At 51.8% G+C, this 16,300-nt stretch overlaps 1 long non-coding RNA gene across 4 annotated transcripts; it reads left to right on the plus strand.

Moving 5' to 3' along the window:
• The first annotated feature begins 7,662 nt into the window (after positions 1–7,662).
• Positions 7,663–11,952, plus strand: LOC109251154 (uncharacterized). 4 transcript variants are annotated; one of them, XR_002073383.2, is made up of 2 exons: positions 7,663–8,734; positions 10,950–11,952. It is a non-coding gene; the product is annotated as an uncharacterized LOC109251154 (long non-coding RNA). The 4 variants fall into 4 exon arrangements; XR_008419200.1 differs by lacking the exon at positions 7,663–8,734 and adding an exon at positions 8,920–9,320; XR_008419198.1 differs by lacking the exon at positions 7,663–8,734 and adding an exon at positions 8,920–9,165.
• Positions 11,953–16,300: the final 4,348 nt, after the last annotated feature.

Consider the following 16,300-nt stretch of genomic DNA (forward strand, 5'->3'; position numbering starts at 1 on the left):
TCACAGCATCGCAGTTCACCGGATCGCCCAAGACAGAAGTCTTACGTTACTTTCCACTTCACCCCCAACATCCAATTATTCATCAAGGCTTGCCCAGTCTTGCTCCCCGGAACGCGGCTTCTCATCATTACCGCAGCTTCCCCGGACTCTAAAGCAGCCCCTCATCACTGCTAATCTGAATCATCGCAGCCACACTCTTACTGGTCTCCCGACCTCTCCGGCCGGGGCGACCTCATCTCTCCAGTGCTGCTGGGATAAGACCATATTATCCCTCTGCTCAAAAAATGTCAGAGACGCACCGTTTTCCACCGAAAAATCCAGCATGACATTCAAAGCTGTGTCTTCATCCCCCATCTACTCAAGGGTCACCTCCTCCAGGAAGTCTCCTCTGATCTTCAGGACCAAAATTAACAACCCCATTTCCCTGTTCTCCCATGGTGCTTTCGCTGGGTGCCTTTAACAGGTCTTACCCATCATTTCATGGTTTGTCACGTAAATCTCTTGCTCCCTCTCTGGACTCAGGAGCTCATCAGTACCAGGCACCACTCCACTCACCGTCGTGTGACCCGAGAGAATCACAGTATTGCTCGGGTGGATTTCAGCACAGAATTCATCTGGACGTAGAAACTGGAACTTGTAAAGCACAGATATGCAATCTGAGTATCACTCTCAGTTCCCTGGCACTTGTGTTTTCGAAAAGTTTTCAGTTAAAGTGTTACATGGATTTTTGTCTTTTAAATTTTTTTTTTTAATGTTTATTTATTTTTGAGAGAGATAGAACAGGGCGGTGGGCAGAGAGAGAGGGAGACACAGAATCCGAAGCAGGCTCCAGGCTCTGAGCCATCAGCCCAGAGCCCCATGCAGGGCTTGAACTCATGAACTATGAGATCATGACCTGAGCCAAAGTTGGACACTTAACTGACTGAACCACCCAGGCTTCCCTGGATTTTTGTCTTTTAAACACTGAACTTAGATTTTCTCTATTTAAAGTTAAAATACATGTATTTCCCAGTTACCCACTTCCTCTGATTTTGCTTGAGGAATCTCCTGTCCCTTTCCCATTGGATACAGTTCAATGGCAGTGAGTGGGGTTTATAATCAGGAGGGAATCTGCCCTCCACCCAGCACACAAGGCATCACATGGCCCAAGCTAGACCCAACTGCATGCTTCTTCCTCTGGAGCTGAGTCCTGGGCAAAAGAACAAAGGGGCTACAAAATGAATGGAGTTCTTTTCCACGCCCCAACTTGTGGGATGTGCCACAATTAGGGCCTCGCCCCTTGTGGGCTTAGGCGACACTTAACCTTTTTGACAATTACAATGAGATGGAAATTTCAGGGCTCCAAAGGGTTTTGCCAATAATCTTCTTCCTGGTACTCCCAGCTCTCTGCTGGAGGCAGGTCTCATCACTTCCTGGACCTCTGAGCTGGCAGGGCTTACCTGGCGTGAGGGGTGGATGCAGGCAGCCCCCCATGCTTTACAGCTTGCCGTGGTGGGGAAGTTTTTTGTGACAGAGAAATGTGGGCACAGATATTCATGACTTCTGTTTTATCTGAGACACTGAGAAGGTAAGTTTCTCCCCGGAAATAGATAAGAATAAACCAGCAGGATCTCCAAAGAGGGACTTCTAGAAGGCAAATGGATAGACTTCTCTGTTTTTCTTCTTTTCCCAACCTAACGCTTGGGTTCCAGGAAAGGATGTGGTTTGCTTTCAGACACAGGTGACTGTTTACTAACCCAGCTGCTGCTCTCTCGAGAAGGAGGATTACCACACGCGGGTGAGGAGGTCACCCATAACTTTGTGGGTGTGGTTCTTGCTTCTTAACTCTCCAGCTGCCTCCATTCTTGCCTGTTTTTAAGCCAGGTTCTCCAGTTTCTTGTTGGTCCTTCGAGCCCTGGATGGCTCAGGGATGAGTTTGCAGGCAGTGGAAAAAGAGTGACTTAAATATCAGGCAGCTGGTCCGGTCTGTGGCTCCAGAGAGTCACTAATGTCACAGACTATTCTTGTCTCTCTGCTCTAACCATCCTCAGCATGGCGCTTCGATCCTTAAGGTCACGTAACGTCATCATTGCTGCTGCGGCACCAGCCATCATGTTGATATCCCATACAGGAGGAATGAGGAAGGAGGAGGGTCAAAAGGGCATTGCCAGCGCAGTCAGCCACTTAAAAACAAACAAACAAACAAGCCAGAAAAACCCTTTCCCAGGATTCCAACCCATTGGACTTCCATTTATATCTTGTCTGCTGTAATAATGTCACACGGCCACACGGAGTTTTAAGGGAAGCTGGGCAGTGGGGTTCAAATGGACATGTCCCACTGTGACACCGGAGCTTGTTTATCTAGATCTGTCGTGGGGGAAAAGGGAAAATACGTGAAAGAAAAAAAAATCAAAATCACTTGTAATGCTACTATCCAGGGATAAATATCGTCAATAATATGTTAATTACAGTAAATATTCTACTAACTTGTGGTTTTTCTTTTTTTTTTTAACATTTATTCATTTTTGAGAGATAGGGAGGGACAGAGTGCAAGCAGGGGTGGGGGAGAGAGAGAGGCAGACACAGAATCCGAAGCAGGCTCCAGGCGCTGAGCTGTCACACAGAGCTCGACACGGGGCTCGAACCCACGTTTTGTGAGATCGTGACCTGAGCTGAAGTCGGATGCTTAACCGACTGAGCCACCCAGGTGCCCCCCCAAATAAACACAATCTTAAAGAGATGCAGCCTTCCCCGCCACATTCAACACCTCGTTTTTTTTTTGGTTTCACCCTGGGGTTTGTGTGCAGTCGACGGGCCACATTTATGGGGCTGGCCACGCTGGTTGCTCGTGGCTGGGCTCTGTTCTGACCGGCTCGTGCCAGGCCGTACTGACCGTTCAACATTTTTGTGAATAAATGACCTATTTTTAAAACTCTTTATTTGGAACAAATTCTAGATTCTCAAGAAGTTGCAAAAATATATATATACGGGGGGGTCCCCTGAACTATACCCAGTTTTCCTCAATGGTAACATCTTGCATAATTATAGTACAATATCATACCCAGGAAAGTGACGTTTGTATAATCTGTAGAATCTACTCGGATTTCACCAGTTGTGTGTGTGCGTGTGTGTGCGTGTGTGTGCACATGCAGTTTTGTGTCATTTTATCTCATGAGTAGATCTGTTAACCAGCACCACAATCCAGACACAAAGAGCCCCCTTAGGCTGTGTCTTTCCTCTGTCACACCCACAGATTGGCTTTTCTCCTCCACTCGGCGTGATTCCCTTGAGATTCGTAAAAGTTACTATGTGTATCCACGGTTTGTTCCTTTGTATTGCTAAGTAGTATCGGCGGCGGTGTGGATGTAACGGTTTCCTTGAAGGGTACTGGCTGTTTCCAGTTTGGGGCCATTATGAAGAAAGCCACTATGAGCAGTCGTGCACAGGTTTTTGTGTGCACATAAGTTTTTATTTCTGGGCGAACGCCCAGGAGTGTTAATTTCTGGGCAAATATAAGTGCATATTTAGTTTTGTAAGAAATCGCCAATTTTCTAGATGGCTGCGTCATTTTACGTTTCTGTCAGCAACGTAGGCGGGATCTAGTTTTTCCGCGTCCTCACCGGCACAGGGTGTTGTCTGTTTCTTTTTGTTTTAGCCACCTCGGTAGGCGTGTAGCGATCGCTCACTGTGGTTTCAATTTGTGGCTAATATTGTCGAACTCTCTTCATGTGCTTAATTCCTGTCTATCTTTTTCAGTGAAAGGTCTTTTTGTTCCTTTTCCCCATCTTCCAACTCGATTTTATTTTTGCTATGGATTTTTGAACGTTCTTTTTAATACGTATAGATTCTAAATACAAATCCTTTGCAAAATAAGTGGTTGGTAGAGGTGCCTGGGTGGCTCAGTCGTTAGATATCTGACTCTGGATTTCGGCTCAAGTCGCGATTTCGCGGTCATGAGATCAAGCCCAGCGTCGGGCTCTGTGCTGGGCCTGGAGTCTGCTTGAGATTCTCTCTCTCCAAAAAAAAAAAAAAGTGTTTTGCAAATATTTTCTCTCTGTCTGTAACTTGTTTTTCATCCCATTAAGAGTCTTTTTTCTCCCCTATTGAGATATAAATGACACACTGTAATTTCACGCTTTTAAAGCGCACGGTCCACTAGTGTTTAGTGTGTGCATAATTTTGTACAACAGTTAATCACTATAAAATTCCTGAGCATTTCCATCACTCCAGGAATAAACTCCAGACCCATTAGGCAGCCCCTCCTCATTCTGCCCCTCCCTCCAGCCTTCACATCCACTTTTGTCTCCGGATTTGCCTGCTCTGAGTATTTTGCACAAGTGGAATCACGCCACACGGGATCTTGTGGGTCCGGCCTCTTTCTCTCAGCAGCATGTTTTCAGGCCTTACGTTTTGCAGGCTTTCTGTTCCTTTTGGGGCTGGACAGTATTCCCTTGTACGGACAGACCGCATGGCGTCGGTCCATTGTTCGGAGCTGGATTGTGTCCTCCAAAAAGGAAATGTTGAAATCCCAGCCCTCCGAACCTCAGAACCTGACCTTATTTGGATACAGGGTGGTTGCCCATGTGACTAGTAAAATACAGTCATACTGAGGATCAAGCCCTTAAGGACTCGCGTCCTAACAAGATACACAGAAGACGGCCACGTGACAACAGAGGCAGAAATTGAAGCGACACAGTCACAGCCCAGGAAATGCCGAGCTTGGCAAGAGAGGAGCCCCCTCCAGCTCCCGGAGGGGCGAGGCGCCTCCGACGCCTTGGTTTCAGTCGTCTGGTCTCCAGAGCTGGGAGCCCGTACATTTCTGTGGTTTGAAATCACCTGGTTTGTGGCCGTGCCTTTCGGCAGCCGGAGGAAACTCACGCATCCACTCATTAGGGCCATTTGGATCGTCTCCACCCATTGGCTGTTGTGAATCATGCCGCTGTGAACGGTCCCGGACAGGTTTCTGTGTGGATATTTGCTTTCAATTCTCTTGGCTCTGTACTTCGGAGGGGAACTGCTGAGTCATATGGTTACTCTGTATTTAATTTTCTCTCTGTGTGCCTGTGTGTGTGTGTGTGTGTGTGTGTGTGTGTGTGAAAAATACGCGTAACGTGAAATCTATCATTTTAACCATTTTAAAGTGTAGGATTCAGGGGCACTAAGGAATCTGCAAATTGTGCAACCATCACCATGATCTAGGTCCAGAACTTTACCCCACAAACTGAAACCCTGTAACCAATCCCCCTCCCCCTCCCCCAGCCCCTGAAAATCACTACGCGGCTTTCTGTCCCTATGGATTTGTCATCCCCAGTATCTCATCTAAATGGAGTTATATCATATGCGTCCTCTCGTGTCTCGTCCTCTCGTGTGTGGCTTCCTTCACTTCCACCTTCCAGTTCAGCCACGTTCTGGCCTGTGGCACCACTTTGTTCCTTCTGTGGAGGAGTGGTACCTTTGAGAGAGAGAGACAGAGCACGAGTAGGGGAGGCGTAGAGAGAGAGCAAGGCACAGAATCCGAAGCAGGCTCCAGGCTCCCAGCTGTCAGCACAGAGCCCGACGCGGGGCTCGAACTCACAGACGGCGAGATCGTGACCTGAGCCGAAGCCGGACGCTTAACCAACTGAGCCCCCCAGGCGCCCCGAGGGTTCTGTTGTCTATAAGCCACCCAGGCTGTGGAACTTTGTTGCAGCAGCCGGAACAGACTGAGACAGTTTTGCCCCGTTTTAGAACATAACTGGGCTCCCTTGGTCAACATAGCGTCTCCCAGACTCCCAGATACTATGTTGCCAGAGACGGGACTTGTTTCTTCTCACTGCTGTACCAGGTTCCATCACCAGAACAGACCACAAGCGACCACCCACTCACTGTCGGGGGACATCTGGGTGGCGTCCAGCTTTTGCCTGTCACAGATAAGGCCACAGGGGACATTCTGGAACGCGTCTTCGGGTGCGTCCGGGCTCTTGTTTGTCTTGGGGGACGTCATGGGGGCACGTACATAGCCCTAGCAGGTGCTGGCAGATGTATTTCCGAGGTAGGCGTACCACGTGGTGCTCCTGTGTAAAGGGGGAGACTTTGCTTTTGCCCAGCCTCTTATGGAGTTGCAGTTTTTCTCTGCATTTCTTCGATGGGTAGTAATGTGCAACAACTCCTGGGGCACCTGGGGGGCCCCGTCGGGTAAGCATCCAACTTCGGCTCAGGTCATGATCGCCTGTGAGTTCGAGCCCCGCGTCGGGCTGTGTGCTGACAGCTTGGAACCTGGAGCCTGCTTCGGATTCTGTCTCCCGCTCTCTCTCTCTCTCTCTCTCTCTCTCTCTCTGTGCCCCTCCCCACTTATGCTCCCTCTCTCTCGCGCGCTCTCAAAATAAATAAATATTAAAAAAACATTTTAGGGATGCCTGGGTGGCTCAGTCGGTTGAGCGTCCGACTTCGGCTCAGATCATGATCTCACGGTTTCTGAGTTCAAGCCCTGCGTCGGGCTCTATGCTGACTGCTCAGAGTCTGGAACCTGCTTCGGATTCTGTCTCCCGCTCTCTCTCTCTCTCTCTGTGCCCTTCCCCACTTATGCTCCCTCTCTCTCTCTCGCTCTCAAAATAAATAAATATTAAAAAAATATTTTAGGGGTGCCTGGGTGGCTCAGTGGGTTAAGCGTCCGACTTCGGCTCAGGTCATGATCTCGCGGTCTGTGGGTTCGAGGCCCACGTCGGGCTCTGTGCTGACAGCTCGGAGCCTGGAGCCTGTTTCAGATTCTGTGTCTCCCTCTCTCTCTGCCCCTTCCCCGCTCATGCTTGCTCTCTCTCTCACTCTCTCTCTCTCAAAATATAAACAAACATTAAAAAACTAACATGGGACACCTTTTCATATTCCAACTTCTCACTTAATGCTATGTTTGAACAGCACTCAGTATAAGCCTGAGAGGTTGGCATTCTTGTGTCGTTGGACGGATGGGGACGTTTGGAGGGCGGAAGGGGCCGGCGGCTCGCCTGAAGAGGAACAGCTGGTACAAGGTGGATCCCGGATAAACTCGGATGACAGGGCGTGAGCTCCTACCCGCTGAACTGCGGAGAAGCCTTGTTCTAGGACGGGAACGAGCTCTTCTGCCTCTCGAGCTGGAGGAAGACGGGCAGAACTCAGATCAGCCCTTTATTTATTTTCTTCAGATCAGCACGTGAATCACTGGAGCCCGGCAACACACGGGTTAAGAAGGCTCTTTGGGGAACAGGCTTTGCTCTCCCCGCGTTAGCCCCTGCTGTTATTTTTACGGGAAAGCATGTTCTGAGTTCCAAGCCCGGACACCAGAAGGAGGCCCGGTGCATGGCCCGTGGGAGCCTGTCTGTGTACCCAACGCAAACATCGCGACTTGAGTAATAGCGAGTCCTGGAAATGATGACGGCCGCTTCCAAGCTTGTTGCCAGCCACTTGCTGGCCTTTGCAGAAAGCTGAGACGCAGGCATGTGCGTCGGGGAGGCGGGAGGCGGGAGTCCCCGCCAAGGAGTCTCAGGTTTCGCAATCTCCACCACGACGATGCTAGAATCTGTTTTCCCCTCCTGTCTCCATCAGGCTGCCCGGGAGCAAACCTGGAGACGGAGATTGGTGTGCAAGCTGTCCGCTGAGGTCACGGTCCCAGGGTGGTCTGCAAAGGGGGGAGGAGACCAAGGAGCCAAGGGGGGACGGGGTTTTCTTCGGCAAAGTCTCCCCGAGGGTTTGTCCAGGCTCGGGCGGAGGCGCTGGGTCTTCATATTCAAGTACCTGCGTGTCAGTGACCAAGGGTTCACCTGGGGACAGAAGCCCGGGCAGCTCTCAGCATCCGCGTGTACACGCGAAGTAACTGCAGGTGCACGCCGTGCGAAGCAAAGCACCCCAAAGACCACGGAGGCCGGAAAGAATCACAAGGCTTCAGGGGAGCTCCCATAGCACACTGGGGGCCGCCCGACTTGCTGGACTCACACAAATCAATCTCCTCGGGCTCCAACCGTGTGATAAGTTGTTCAGTGAGGTGTCGATACCTTGTAACATTTTCGTTGCTTCCAGAAAACAAGAGGCCAGTGATACTTGCCAATGGCAAATGCCAGAAACAATGTGAGCCGCAGCCAGAGGCAAGGATTCCTGGTCACCAATCCGGGAGGTCAGCCTGTTGACACAGCCGATCCGAGGAAGCTGGCCTCCTTCTGCAACCACACACCGTCTGTGATTCCCGGCAGCCGGGGAAAGAACGTTAGTCCCAGAGGCTGGGACGGCGGCCCGGCGGTTTTCTCTCCCCGCCTCCTCCGAAGCCTTTCCCTGCCCGGCGATGCGTGGGACCATCTACCGTGACACTATTGATCGCAACTCAGCATGCTGATGGAAAAGTGCAAACGCGTGAGTGTGTGCAGACGGGTGGATTTTCCCAACGTGAACTCATCCATGTGACCCCCTCCCAGGAGCCCCTCAGGACTTCGGGAGATCCCCCGGGCGCCCTTTCGCTCCCCGCCCTCCGCGCCCTCCTTCCCAGGGAAGGTGCCATCCCGACGTCCGACCCCAGAGGCTAGCTCTGCCCGCCACGGACATTCTATACGAGCGACATCACGCGGGGTGTGCTCTTTCGCGGCCGGATTCGTTCACGCAGCCCCACCTTTGTGAGGCTCGTCTGTATGACGGTTTGCAACGGCGGTTTGTTCTTTTTCCATCGTTGTCTACTGTGCCGCAACTTCTGGATCCTTCCCACCTCTGACGGGCATCAGAGCTCGCTCCCGTTTGGGCCGTTGGAAACGGTGTGCCTGTGAGTGTTCTAGAACGTGTTTCTGGGTGCGCGTATGTGTGCATGCTGTTGGGCGCACACCCAGGGGAATGCCTGGCTGTCCGGTATTTGCATGTTCAGCTTGATTAGGTGCAGCCTGTTTGCAAAGTGCACTGATTTACACGCTCGGAAAAGTGCAGCCGTTCTGGGGCCTGCACCACCTCGCCACCCAATCATAATGCAGGGAATGATACACTTCGATATTCTCCACCCTTACGACTGCGGCTGGTTTTTATAACATCTTTGTGGGAATCGGAAAAAGGACCCTCCTGGCTTAAGACCCTTCCGCCGGATGAAAATGTGATGAAAGCTGGTTTTGTCAGAGCGTGGCATGTGACTGCCCTCTGCTGGAAGACTGTTGAAATTCATAGTACAGAGCTTGGATGCCGGCGATGGAAATGGCAGCCTCTTAGGTGTGGTAGCCTTGGGCAGTGCACACCCTGGACAACCACACATGGTGACCCTGCCACTCTTCACTCTTGTTCACACACACTGGAGGTGACGGTCAGGACTGGGCAGAGGCGGCCCAATGAAAGCTCACAGAATGATGGCCCGGGGACTGAACCTGGTCTGCTGTTTTTATTCGACCCACAGAGGGGGAAAAAAAAATGGAGCTAATATTTTAAAATTTGGCAGATTGTGTCTAATGATCTGGAAAAATCTGAGACATCAGAGAAAGTAGAGAAGCTGGGCCCTCACTCCCAAATTATAACACAGAGCCTGCTCTCCATGTGTCTCCAGTTAGCCTTTGTCTCCGCCATGCCCGACTGTCCCTCAAGCCTCAGGCCTCTGTCAATGGCTATAGCGAAATGAAACTATGCTAATGCAGCGTCAGATGCCTTCCCCAAGTGTCTTCCCTTATGTATCAGCAGTCTTCACTGCTGCTGGAGGCCTATAAATTTGTGACCACTGGTCTTGACGCTGATGAAAAAAACCCCACCCCAAGCTGGATCCTTAGATCGTAAGATCAAGTAACCCCTATATTCTCTGTGCTCTAGTGAAAATCCCATCGGACAAGGTTTCGGTGGAATCATAGGGTCGAAAGGCTGGAGTCTGCCGGCCCCAACCCCTGCCCCAAGGGGTTGGTGCTTCACCAGCTGGTGGCCCAGGAAGGGGGGAGGTGGGGGGATGTGGCGGGAGGGCTGGGCGAGCAGGTGAGGGTGAGGGGGTTGCATCTAGAACTTGCTCGGAGGGAATCCGGTGTCCCAGGGATCGGGGCTGGGACAGTGTAGCAGCCTGACAGTTATGGGGCTGAGACAGAGTTGACAATTTCAGGTGTTCCCGTTACATTGTTCTAAGCTAGTCTCTTCATTAACTCAAGACTTTTTCACTCATCTCTCTCTCTCTCTCTCTCATCTATCTATCTATCATCTATCTATCTATCTATCTATCTATCTATCTATCTATCTATCTATATCTCTCATCTTTCTATCTATCTATCAGCATATACTGGCTAAATCAACTAACTTTCAAGTAATTTCTTTATCGTTTTTGTTAAAGATGAATGGTCCTAATACTGCATGTGTTTATGCAGCACCTATTTTTTTAAGTATTTTTTTAATGCTTATTTTTGAGGGAGGGAGAGAGAGAGAGAAAGAGAGAGATAGTGTGGGGGAGGGGCAGAGAGAGGGAGACAAAGAGTCCGAAGCAGGCTCCAGGCTCTGAGCCGCCAGCACAGAGCCTGACGCGGGGCTCGAACTCATGAGCTGTGAGATCGTGACCTGAGCCGAAGTCGGATGCTGAACCGACTGAGCCACCCGGGCGCCCCATTATTGGGCACTTACCACGTTCCAGGAACTGCGTCACGTCAGGTAGCCTTCACAACGATGCTGTCTGCCCTACTGTGTGTCCTCTGATAAGCCCTGTTTTGTAGACAAACCGAAGCCCGAGGCCCAGATCACACTCAGGGGTGGCGGGAGGGCGGGTTTGAACCCAGACCTTCCTGATTGCGGGGCTCCAGCTTCAGACGCCTTTTCTCTTCTGCTCAGAGAGTGTCTGATTTAGAAGCAGAACCTCTTAACTTGTGGCACCAGGTGGAATCTAGGTGGGAAGACAGAACTTTGTAATCATCACAGATGTGTTGGTCTGGTTTTGCTGCTCTCTGGGAGATGTGAGTCCTTTTGATTTTCGATGTCACGAACTCTGAGCGCCCACAGGCTGAAAACCACTGATGTCCTACCTTATCTTTCTCTTGCAGGGCCTCCCAGGGTGACCTGACGCTTTGCACAAGGTCACACGTCCCGTCTGTGCCACAACCGGAATCGGGAGCCTGGGTCCTGACTCACTGATTTTTCTCCACCCGACGTGCAGTCTGAGTTTCCAAATCCGGCAGGCATCAGAGCACGCTGCTCTTTAGAAAGATGAGCCAATTTATATTCTTCACCGGCAGGCCACGGGCTGCCCCCTCTCCCGGAGAGGGCTTTTTCAAACTGACATCTGTCAGCAGCCTTGATCCGTGCGTGGCTTTTTCCAAGCGGTGGTCCTGCTCGGGGACCTCAGCTCAACTTTGATTCCAGCTGCGGCACACGGGCAGCCCCTCCCGGCTCCAGTAAGATGGGTCGTGCCCTGGCTGCGAGGGACAGCGTGGGGGCAACCGGGCCCGCGTTGTGCCCTTGCAGGGGTGGGGGAAGGCTCCCGTGAGATGTGGGCACGCAAGTGTTTGGAAGAATCATGCGATGTTGGGCAAAGGCAGAGCGTTAGGATTGCGGTGGGTGGGGGAGCGGGCGGGAGGAGGAGGCAGATGGGCGGGTGCCGTGTCCTCTTCTGGAGTCGGGCCCAGAACCCAGGGCTCCCCTCCCTTCCCTCTGACAGTGCAGGGCTCGCCAGGTTCTGTGCTGGCAATCGAGGGAGCGCCGGAGCTCTCTGATGCTGTGGCTCAGCACCGGAGCCTTCCTTTGGAGACATATGCCAGCAAGATTGGAGCAGAGCTTCTTTGAGGCCACGAAGAGGTGATTGTTTTGCATTGTGTAGGAGGAGCCATCCAGGGGAAGGAGAAATTTCCCTTCGAGAAATTCAAGAGGCGATGCCGGAATCCTGTCAATTCCACAACTCATGGAGCGGGGTCTTGGCCTTTGTAGGGAGGGGTGCGGGGGATGGGCAGGGGGCCGTGACATGCGCGGGGTCCTTCCTTGGCGGGCAGAAGTCAAAACGGGTGGGACGTGTTCATTCACGTATTTCCTCATTAAAAAATAATCTACTGGCATGCACGCCTCGCCTTCTGTATGGACCCAGCCCTCGGGGCCCAAAGTGCAGGCAGAAATGGATACCCACACGAGTGACTGAGGAGGGCACCGAGGCGGGAAGCGTCAGTGCTGCTGGGGAGGTGGGTGTCAGGGGATCTTCTGGAAATGAGGTGACATTAGCATCTTAAAGGATGCATGAGATTTTCCCAATTAGACAAAGAAGGGAAAGGCATTTAAGGTGGAGGAATGGCATGAGCAAAGGCCCTGTGGCTGGAAGGAGCAGGGGGGTTTTGAGCATAAGGGATCACCTGGGGTGGCTGGAGCATGAGGTGCTTGTAGAGGAGGGGGAAGCCCAAATCAGGCTGTGGAGACCCTCTGATACTGTGGTGGGGGGCTGTTACCACTCCTTGCCTCATAGTTCCACGGGAAGGGGCTGTCTCTAGGAAGGAAAAGCACAGTTGGAAGACTTTGTCTGCCTGCCTGTCACCAGAGTGACACCGTGCGCTCAGAGGCACAGCAGACCTGTGGCCCTGGGTCCCCTCTCCCACTATGTTCCATGCGGACGGCCAGGGAGGTGTGCCTGTTGAGATCCAGACCCATCCACGGCAGCTAAGCTCCCGGGGAGGCTGGATCCTGGAATGTCTGGGTGGAGCAGAGGCCCCAGCCCATCAGGAACAGCCCTGCCCGGGTCTGGCCCAGGGATGAGAAGGGCATTCTTGCCGCTCTAAGCCCCAGCACATCTGGGGTTGGTTACAGCACCTAGCCCGAGTCTGATACATCAGGTGTCGGGAGAGGAAAGGGCAGGAGGAGAGGAGCGGAAGTGACCCACGAGAGGGACTCCTTCCTTGGGGTGCCTGCAGGGTAGCCATGAACATGCGAGCACGCAGCAACATACTCACCACTAGGGGGCGCCGATTCACCCTGGGCACCAAGAGCGGCTGAAACTAAGCTTTAGGTAAAAACAAAGCACAAACACACACACACACACACACACACACACACCGTGGAAAATGAATTCCAGCACTGCCTCTAATCTACAAGTTTTGTGTTTTTCAAAGAAGGTAACAGCCAATGATTTACTGCCCTAAAACTTGAAAATAGATTATTTGGGGTTTGGGCATGCTGACATACACCGAGTTGTCTCTCCTATTTGCATAAAACATGTGATTTCCTTGTCAGTGGTTGCCTTCCGTCTCCAGACAAAACCCTGAACGTGCCAAAGTGGTCTTACACACCGCACCACACACGCTCTGGATAAACCGCTCGCACTCAAATCTACATCTCAGCCCTGCCTCTGGGAGGACCCAGATGAAGACAGCCAGCTATGATCGTCAATTACATAGAAAATGGTGATAAGAAAACCCTTGACATTGGGGCTTTAGTTAAAATTGCGTTTCCAGGTCTGGGGCTGTACGTCCACCATAGACCTTGAAATGTGTGGATGTCTGATCTTATCTACTCAGGCTTCCGTGGAAACTGCCCCTTCTCACTCAGCCCGCCCCTCCAACAGCCGTCTGATGGTCGCAGTGGGAACCGCCATGTTTGTTTGGCGTCTGCTGTTGACGAAGTCCCTTGCTCTGGAGGCGACTTCACCACAGCTGATCCAGGCAGAGACTTTCCTGGCGCTAAGAGACTCCGGGTTGGCTGGACTTGTGCACAACTCTCTCGACCCCAGGTAGAGAAACCCTGAGTGCCTTTGGCAAAGACCATCTTCTCCCCGGTTGGCCAGGCGTGCCAAGAAGGCAGAACGGATGCCTGGGTTCCCTCAGGTGCTCTGGTTCCTGGCTGTGGTCCATTCTGGAGCCAACACTCACATTCTTACATCCCTCGTCTGAAACTCCCATCTGGTTTTGGTGGTAACCCAAAGAAGCCAACGAAGTCCTACCTCACATGGAAACAGAGGCTCCAGGTGTCCACAGAGGCTTGTCATCAACGTGGGATCCAAGTGTGTTTAGTAGCAGATACTAACGGAGTCTGCAGAGTAGAAAGCTCTACAACAGCAACAGTCAGAGCAGCATGGCTTCGGCTCGACTCTGTCAACCAGAAACGCAATTAATCAAAGCCGTGCATTTCCCAAGCTCCCCGTCGGCCTGACGCGTTACTGTGTTGGGAGATGATTTAAGAGGGAGCCGATGCTACAGAGGAAGGGGACATGCGTGCATTAAATACAAGCAAACAAACAAACAAACAAGGGAGGAGAATGGCTGGTCACTCTGATTGCCCCAGGCTCCGTGTATGGTTCCGAGAGTGACATCGGATCTCCTATAACCCTATGGGGAGTCTAACGTGGGACGTTTCCTTCCTGCTGTAGCATCGACACAGCACAGATTCACAGGGAAGGGGGCAAGGACGGGGCATGAATGCAGTGCTGGGTCCACCTGGCACCTTGAGAGGCACCCCACTGGGTGTTCACAGGCAGCTTCCTCAAAGCAAACCAGGGAGCAGCTGTCGAGAGAGGAATTTCTCTCCTAGAAGGCAAAGGTGGAGTCTTAAGTATTTACAGTCTGAGCGAGGATCTGGGCCCATGGGCGGTGCTCAATACATACCTATAAAATAACGAATGAGTCAGTGGAGTCTAGTCTTCCCAAACTGCCCAAGTTCAAGGGGAGGGGACACAGGTCCCATCCCTCCACGGGAGGGGTGTCAAGCTAGAGCAGGTGGGATGGGAGATAATGTCTGTGGTCCCTTGTGGAAAACACAACCTGCCTTAAGACTAGAGGGAGACAGTGGCACAAGGGAACCAAAAGATTTGGAAGAACCTTCCGCCAATCCCACCGAGGATCCATGTTCCTGGTTTAGATAAAGGAAATGGGGTAGAGGGAGCGTGGTCTGTGGTCCAAACTCGGCCCGTCCACGTATTCCCAGAGTGACCTTTGACCTGCACCTCCCTGCACCTGTAAGAGCTGGCACGTGTGATGAGCGGTGGCTGGGATGCCTGTTAGGGTCACCGCTACCCGTTACAGCGGGTCGGATCTGCCGCAAGGCCCTTTGCCCTCTTAGTCACTGGGCGTATGGTCTGTGTGTGACATGCCCTACGTCGTTATGAAGGCTGACACTCTCTGGCACTGACTTTGTGTGTTGGGACAAGGCGGATCCTGTGTGGGGGAGGAGTACCGCCAGAGGAGGGACATCTGGAGAGTCCAACGACACAGAGGTCCGGTGTTTGTCGAGAGGATGGCATGGACCCAGGGAGCCTGGGGAACAATGCTGGAGGGCAGCCTAGTGGGTTGCGTCTTGGCTGGGGACCTGCCCCGGGTGGGCTGTGTGCTTGCAAAATCGGAGTCGGGGGGGTTTAGCGGGGGCGGTCTCCGGACTCAGAGAGATTCCACGATTCTCTCCAGGTGGGCATTGCAGTGCTCTCGTTTTCATTTTTTTATTGTCTTCCCATCCCAACCTCCAGTAAGAGTCTCTGGGTCAGGGTCGGGGTCAGGGTCGGGGTCAGGGTCAGGGTCAGGAGAGGGCAGATTGTGTGTCCCGCCTTCTAAAGGGAGGTGTCCAGACTTGGCCTCCACCCAGAGGCTGGGCTTGGGCTGACTCTAGATTCCCCCAGGCAGTGGGGTGGGGACCCCTGCCCCTCTCTTGGGAGACGAAGCTCTGCACTGAACTTTGGCCAACGCTCAGCGCCGTCTTGTGTGAGCAGCACACCCCACACACGTCTCGTGCCTGCCTTTTCCCATCCGCAGTCTCTCCTCCTTCCCTAACTCCCTCGCAGGGATACAAAGTGCCTGCAAAGTACTTTTTTGTTCGTCAGACAAAAAGAAAAAAAAAAAGGCACTACCGAAATAGAAGATATTATTAATACCTCACGACTGTAAAAATGGTGATCAGGGAATTGAATTAAGGCATTATGGGAGAGCTGTGGTAGTGAATATTTTAGAAATAAAACACACATGATAAAAGAATTATCAGAGCTACTAATTATAGAGCAGGGACTATTAAGGGAACAGAGGAAAGTCTGCGCTGAGGGGAAAACGGGAAGAAAATTGGTGAACGGAGAAATGGAAAATAAGCAGGAGGGAAATATTTATGTGCGTTGCCTTTTCTGTTAGCGTCATCTGAGATGTGATGTGTAGAATCGAAAGGAGTCGTTTAAAGAGGAGAGTGGTCGTTCGTTGAGTAGGAACGATTTATTTTATATTTTTACGCTGACGTCAGTTTCAATGAGGTATAATTTACATCTAGTGAAATGTACCCTTTTCAGTGTGCGGTTCCATGAAGTTTGACAAAGATATTGTCATGGACGTTCCCCTGCAATGAAGATCTAGAATATTCCATCACCCCACTCAGTCTCCCACAATCTGCCTTATGCCACCACCTCATCCCTGGAGATGTCCTGCTCCAAGCCAGGAAGGACTTCTTGATGACT

The sequence above is a fragment of the Panthera pardus genome, unplaced genomic scaffold (assembly GCF_024362965.1).
Source record: "Panthera pardus isolate Hobbes unplaced genomic scaffold, ASM2436296v1 HiC_scaffold_4, whole genome shotgun sequence".
Taxonomy (NCBI): domain Eukaryota; kingdom Metazoa; phylum Chordata; class Mammalia; order Carnivora; family Felidae; genus Panthera; species Panthera pardus.